At 38.7% G+C, this 7986-nt stretch overlaps 1 protein-coding gene across 4 annotated transcripts in view; it reads right to left on the reverse strand.

Moving 5' to 3' along the window:
- The window catches only part of LOC127850233 (alpha-mannosidase 2C1-like), a 35439-nt gene extending 27666 nt beyond the window's left edge, over positions 1-7773 (reverse strand). For 2 of the 4 annotated variants that reach the window (XM_052383106.1, XM_052383105.1), the window contains exon 1: positions 5449-7773. The gene's annotated coding sequence lies outside the window, so the exon portion shown is untranslated. The remainder of the gene's footprint in view (positions 1-5448) is intronic. The other 2 variants (XM_052383103.1, XM_052383104.1) reach the window with 1 other exon arrangement.
- Between the last annotated feature and the right edge of the window lie 213 nt (positions 7774-7986).

Consider the following 7986-nt stretch of genomic DNA (forward strand, 5'->3'; position numbering starts at 1 on the left):
TCGGTGAAGCAAAATGGGATTTTATGCATCATAGTTGCACTCACCTTACTGTCACATATTTAAATGTTTCTCAAAACATGATTTGCAACCATTAATACCACATATGTCAAGCAGAATGTTTGTTTTCGTGTGTGGTACCTACTCAAACTAGCTTACAATTATATCCATATTTTAAAATGTATAGGCAAAACAATTGTATATTGATAACTAGCAAGATGCCTGTCAGCAACATATAGAGCATTTTTTTTTCATCAATGCCTCCAGTTATTTAGCAAGCTGCACCCTGCATATTTTGTCCTTTGACCTTTAGTGTGCCCTTGACCTTTGCCCTAGTGTTCAGGACTTGTGCATAACATATCTTCAACAACTAACTTAGAACATGTGTGCTTAACTATTTTATTAATTGCATAATGAATGAGGAATCTACAGCCTGAACAAGCTACAAAATGCCTAAACTTGACCTTTGACTTCTTAGTGCGTCCTTTACCTTCGAGCTAAGGAGGTGCTGTCTGCATATGGTGAACATTTGTTGTATATTATTTTACAATTACATGAACCGTAACTCTGGCCATGATATCAAACAAAAACATTGCCCTTCATTTCATTTTCTTAAACAACGCATATTTTTTAGTATAACAAATTACATAAACTTATAGCAGTGATTGTAATCAAAATTCATATGTCAATAGAGGAAATTGAGACATACCTTAATTACTCTATGTTTTCGGACAATTAATAATAATTAATTTTTTTCGTGTCCGAAAACTTAGATACGCAAAATATTCACAAAATACAGGTGTCCGAAAACTTAAGAGTCGAAAATTGAAGTGTCCGAAAATAGCTTCAATTGTATCAACGAGTACCGGTAATAGCACGCGCTTGTAAAATACCATGCTGTAAAGTATAAATTACAGTTATAAATGTTTGCTATGCATTTTAAATAATTTTAAATGCTTAATTTATTTGACAGAAAGTTACTACAAGGTTGTACTTTGACCAACGAGTTAAAAAATAAGCATGTGATGTACCGATACTCGCTAGTATGAACCTGTAATTAACGCAATAAAAAATTCAAACTATGAATTCTTTGTTTGTTCCTTTCCGACAGTTGTTATTTAACACCTTCCATTGTTCGTAAAACTTGCAAAAGGGTGCATCACACTTTGAAGCGTTTAGTATTTGTCACAGTTATTTTACTGAGAAGTGGTAGTACCATTGCGGTAGATAATTTAACTGTTAATTGGCGCTACTCCTGGCAATTGTCATAACGCTTATGCTATCGGGAGAAACCATTGTTTAATACCGGTTTACAAGGTTATTTACCCAATTACGCAAATGTAATGGTCCGTTGCCCTCAGGCATGCACCTGCCATGTTTTATGATGTTAATCTGGTTGTAAAACTCCATGATCGAAGTGTCATGAGATATCAAAAACAGGATAGAAATTGTGTAAAATAGCGCTGTGAAATATACTGTCCGAAAACTTAGAGAAATTAATTATGGACGAAAACTCGTGTGTCCGAAAATTAAGAGTCACGAAAAATAATTATTTTTGCTAAAAAGAGGGTGTCCGAAAACTTAGAGTGTCCGAAAAAACATAGAGTAATTACGGTATGCTTTTCATAAAATAAGTATTCCCCAATTTTGAAAGTAAGCACACTTTTGGGTCAAAAATTTTAAGATGCATTTCGCACTAACTTTGACAGAACTTGTATTTATAGTATCATGTTTTTAACAGAACTTTTTTATTTCTGTATTATGATTGTGAAAAAGAATGACATTAAAAAAAAACGCAAACAGATGGATAGCATGGAAATTAGATCTCCACAAACATTCAAAAGGGATTTCAAAATATTTGTACACCATTTTGTACTTAGTACAGGGGAGGTAATCATGTCTAAAACAACACAAGAGGGCCATGATGGCCCTGAATCGCTCACCTGACTAACCTTGCTTCATAAACTTAAATTTTATTAGACCCATATACAATCCCAAGCCAAATTTCATTAATTAATACATTCTGACAAAATTTCATTAAGACGTGATGAAAACTGTGACCTCTTTCATCTACACAAGGTTTTACTAGAATTTGCCCGGTGACCTAATTTTTGACCCCAGATGACCCATATACGATCCAAAATCAGATATTATCAAGTTAAACATTCTGACCATATTTCATTAAGAGCATATGAAAACTATTACCTCTATTGTCTTCACAAAGTTTTTCTATGATTTGACCTAGTTTTTGACCCCAGATGACCCTAATACAATCCCAACCCAGATTTCATCAAGATTTAATGAAAACTGTGACCTCTACTGTCTACAAAAGTTTGTTTTTTAATCTGACCTAGTTTTTGACCCTAGATGACCCAAAGTCAATCCCAATCCAGATTTTAACAAGACAAACATTCTGACTATATTTCAATAAAATCTGATGAAAACTGTGACCTCTATAGTCTACACAAGGTTTTTCTATTATTTGACCTAGTGCCTAGTTGCTGACCCCAGATGACCCAAATACAATCCAAACAGGGCTCCTCTTGCCCAAAAATTTCTGTGGCCAACATTTTAGCCGAATGGAATTTTGTGTAGCCAAATTTTAGAAACTGTAGCCAAAGTTTTAGCAAAGCATTTGCAGGGGTCAAAGTTGGATATTTTGAAAATCCTGAACTTAAAGCTGGGGGCCAAGGGGCCGCAGGGCCCTCGGTGGGTCCAGGGGACAAGGGGGCCAGAGGTCCCCAGAAGCTCCTGGATTCGACACATTTAAAGGGTGCCTGTACCTGTTCTGGTGATTCTATTTTCTTAAAAAAACAACATACACATATATTAAAAAAAATCTTCATGTATTTGATAAAGAACACAAAGTTAGTCAAAAGGCAATTCATTCACATGCACCCTCTGGCATGGACTCGACTGCAGGTGTTGCTTTTGAAGAACCAGATAAAACCTGTAAGAGTGGTTATAAATTATATTTCTCACACATACTTTTAAAAAGTCAATAATACATGTTTAATTAATGCAGAATCAAATGTCACCATTTATATTCACAGAATCATGCTGCCAGAAGCCTCCACATACACCTAAGAAAATTGGGTATGGTGGCTTCTGCTAAACAGTTTAAATTGAAAATTTCAGCATGGGTTCCCCTAGTTTTTATCCCAATCGTTGTTTGAATGCTAAATAATTGTATCCTGGTGTGACCCAAATTTGACGATGTAACGGTTACATGAAGCAATATTTAGCAAATAATTTAAGAAATAATGAATGTTTAATAGCACAAAATAATAATTTTAAACTCGGCTGTATTACTTTGAAATGATTCCAAGACAATAATCATCCATTTAATCGATAAAAATAGAACATCGTCGAATTAAGGTGTTGGCGAATTTGGATTACAGTAGGTTGCCCATATTTGTTTTACAAAAAGTAAAAAAAACAACATTTCTTGCTGCTGGGCTCATATGTTGGGGACAATAAAACATTTTATTTAACTAAAAAAGACCTGTCCCAGTCAGCAAAAATGGCGTATTTGATCGTATTTTCAATTACTGTTAAAATTCTTTTCCTGATTTATGCTTTATTCAAAGATCAAAATGTTTTAAAAGCTCACAATCAATGAATCATACGTTATTAATAAAAAAAATGGCAAATTTGCTAGATCTATCTTGCCGATTTTTGATGCAAAACAACATAAACAGTAAACTTTAGCAACAGAAAATACGACCAAATTCGGGGTGTTAGTTTAAAAAAATAAAAACCCTACCTGGTTGGTCTTGATAGTTCTCATATTCTTTATGTGATAAGGGCCCTCTGCGTGGAGACGCAATGCCTTCTTCCCACAAGACAGATAATTCAGGGTTTTCTTACAAACTTCTCAACCCGCTTTTCCACAAGCTTCCACTTTTCTCAACCAGTTCACTACCCGCCCGTAGACTACAGCGGGGAATGGCCACCCGTTATAAACTGTACGCTGAAGTTTCTTTAGCTACCAACAGGCAAGTATCTCGTTGCCATTTTTCTCAACTTAAGTCTAAACACAGCTTCCCATTCGGCATCAAATATACGCAAAAAGTACTCAAATTGATTTAAATCGGCAGCAATCTTTAATCTTTAATCAGATGTAATTGTTTATTTAATCCTCTACGATGTAGGCCTACGATTTGTTTTCACATCAGTAATTTGTCTCGATGACCGGTGTTAATGCCGACTGCGTATGAATTTTTCAGGTCAATAACACGGCGATGTATTGATGCACAGTCTACAGCTGAAAGCGGTTAATATCTGGGACGGCATGTCAGGAAAAAAATCAATACCGATAATTTGCATTGTTCATTAATTAAGCAACGATTAATAACACTTATCCTTTATGGATTTTCATGAAAGAAAAACCATAATAAAGAAAATTTTATTCTCTTTAATCTGATATATAAACAAGTTTGGAAAGAATTGGATGAAAAATTTGGACTTTATTGCATAAACACCATTTTCTCAATTCAAGGGGAGGTAATTCTGTACTTCATGGAACAATAATGCTCATTTTTTGTAGGGTTCGTGTCCTCATTGATATAAAGACACTGTGCAAATTTGGAAAGGATCGGACAAAAAATGTGGAAGATTTTTGAAAGTTTTCACAAAATAGGCAAAAACGAATAAACATGCAAAGTTCAACGAGCTCCTGCGGCCATGTTTTTTGACGAATCAAATTTCTTTGAACAACTTTTTCAGGGGAGCCTTCAAAGGTCATCCCTGTGAAATTTTTTGAAAATCTGATGAGCGGTTTCTGACAAGAAGATTTTTTAAGGTTTTTACCATATATGGTCATGGCGGCCATCTTGGTTATGTGATCAATTTTTTTTTAACAATTCTTTTGTCCCATGACCTAGGGATGCTCCACGTGAAATTTAGTTGAAATTGGCTCAATGGTTTAGTAGAAGAAGATGTTTACAAATTGTTTACAGACAGACGGACGGACGGACGCCAGACGCTGAGTGATCACAATAGCTCACCCCGAGCTATCGCTCAGGCAGAGCTCCAGATAATTTTTTCAGCCGAGGGGTATTTCACTCATGCATTTTTTAATTGATGAGTAAAAATCAAAATCCGATAATTTTAAGGAGTATTTATGTTCAAAGGACCAGAATTAATAATAAATTGTATTTGTAGTGTTTACTTGCTATTACAAGCAGTTTTGTACACAATAAAGCAATAACTTTTGTTTTTTTTAATATACTGTCAATAATAGGGCGTACAATTTTTTCTGGTGTTACTAATGACGATGTCGACTTAATAGAGATCGACCATTTATAACTGACTCGCCATTAATTTTTGTTTTATTTACATGACAATAAAACACAAACACATGCAGACGCTGCGGAACATGTCACAAAAAGAAAAGCGCTTTCGGGACAGGTATTGTAAACTAGACAATAGATAATTAGCTGTACTTACGCTCTGTCGTTGGCTTGGATCACTCGAACTGAGGATCACCCAGGACATCTTGGATTTCCAAGGAGAACGTAATACAACAGAATCGTCTAGGAATAGCAGAACCGGAACTGAAGACCATTTCCCAGAAGTCACCGCATTTGGGGTCCGAACGGCCAAGTCAAACCGGTCTCCACCACACTCCTCCCCGTTCTAACAAGCCCCCCTCCCTAGCCCAATTTAGCTTTCCAATCCCCGTCTAAGGTTTAACCTTATAATTTTTTAATACATAACCAATTCTAAGGCATTTAAGTCATCAGGAGAATATCAAAATTATTTATTCCCACCCACTGAGCTGCCCGTCCCCAGGTTACACCATATATTACACCACACAGCTCATAGCCCTTCCCCCACATGACCCACCAGAAATCTGGTCAAAACCACACCAATCCATACACCACTCTAGTTCCCCCCCCCCCCTGCCGGTGTACGAGCCCACTGGGCCCGCATGACCGATTACTTAATGTGTGGCTCCAGTGAAAGTGACAACCCAATGCGGACGGCGCCGCATTTCTAGGCACCCCCACTCTCAGACCACACCATCTTCCCACCACCTGCATATCCTCCTCAAACTGGACCCTCCCAGATTCTGGGACTACGGCCATCTCTCTCACCTCCACCTCATCATCCAACCGGAATATCCACCTCCATCTCTGAGAGACTGAGTCCTGTGTCCTCTCCGGTTGGAGCCAACTCCCACGTCACCCTCACCTCCTTGCCATCCACACTGCCTAACATTCAACCGGAGTCCTCAACCTCGGAGGAGAGCCGAACTATCAGCACCCTCCGCCTGCCGAGACTACGGTATAACTTCGACCGGAGCTTCCGCCTCCACCTCTGAATCAGAGATGACGATGGCCTTTTCAGCAAGGCTATGCTTGGCCTTGCAATGTACTCCTCACATAACTAACAACCCCTATCCAATCTGCTGTTTTGTTTGGGATAGCATCAATACCTAAACCCTCACTAAGGTAACCCCATGTACACACATCAAGCACTCGCACACACTTATCAATGTCACATCTGAATCCCGGTTCATATCATTATTTCATCCTATATCGACGTTTAGTGCCGACAATTACGTAGATTTCTTGTTAAATAATGATGAACAACCTGCACAATTCAACCCATATTCCATACAATTTATCATACACAACTTAACAAATAAAGACGTTAATATTTGTTAAGGGAATGTTCACAGTTGTTCTGAAAGCTAAATGTGTAATCACGCCTTCACCAATTACCACTCAGCAATCATGGTCCACTATTAAGGACATCATAATAATTGACAGTATTTCTAAAACCATACTTTGCCTTTCAATTTGTGAGTACCTTACGTCAATAACTTTTAAGGGATGGTTCACAGTTGTTCTGAAAGCTAAATGTGAAATCACGTCTTCACCAATTACCACTCATTGAAATAATTTCTACTTCTCCCAAACCGGAAACTATCTTGCTCCCCTCAGCTTAACTAGGTTTTAGTGAACCATCAAACTGAGCTCTGCCTTCACCTGTCAATCAGATGAAAATGGCATTCTCTACACGATCACCTCCGCCACTTCCTATACCATTAGGCATAGACAGGACCTCCTCCACGTCTGGCTTTCGGAACTTAACCCGATACAGGCACTAACACCTCCTCTACCAACAACCAGAGTTAGCCCCAAAAGGAGCCTTCCGATTCTACCTACACAGCCTACCACATTTATATTGCTCAACCAACTGATTGCATCACACGGCTGAACCACCATTTGGAGTGTTATTCAACCTGTCACTGCAATCGACCTCACTTCACACCGTTGCTATCATCTCATTTGATGCATGCGTACTGAACCACCAAGTCACGCTCACTATCAGGTGGCTCAGTTCCATGCATCAGCCACTTCTGTGTAAAACAGAAATCATAATCATTGGCCAGTCGCTCCCCTATGGTCAGGTCTACTCGTGCCCTTTCCATAAGGTCATGAAGGTGCTCTGGCAATTCTGCTTCAGTACGATTCTCCAGCCCCTCCACAAACCGGTCAGGAGAAAACTCCTGTGGCACCGGTTTTACAAGCCTAGCCTCTTCCGCTCTACCCACTACTCGCCCTTTCCTATCCTTTACCGAATGATCGGACGGGTTCAGCATAGCGAGCCTCAACTTTCCCTCACCTGTATGTACCGACATAGGCACTATGAGGTCCACTCCTACCCCCTCAACAACAAAGGTATCAAGCTTAGTCTCCACAGAACAGGGTACCAATGCTACCGAGTTCGGTGGAACTGTCATAGACTTGTTAACCTTAATCTTAGCCACTCTAAGACTATCACTCACCACATCCTCGCTCATTGACACTACTGTGTCCCTGATGCTTATTGTGGACCTAGGAATATCAATCTTTATTCCATCCTTCCTCATGAAGTCCAGTCCTAAAAGCATGCTGTCTTCTATTGGCGCGACATACACTTTCTCAGTGAATGTCTGACCCCCAATCTCAATCCTTATGGGGCCAACAATTGCGC

Source organism: Dreissena polymorpha, chromosome 11, assembly GCF_020536995.1.
Source record: "Dreissena polymorpha isolate Duluth1 chromosome 11, UMN_Dpol_1.0, whole genome shotgun sequence".
Taxonomy (NCBI): domain Eukaryota; kingdom Metazoa; phylum Mollusca; class Bivalvia; order Myida; family Dreissenidae; genus Dreissena; species Dreissena polymorpha.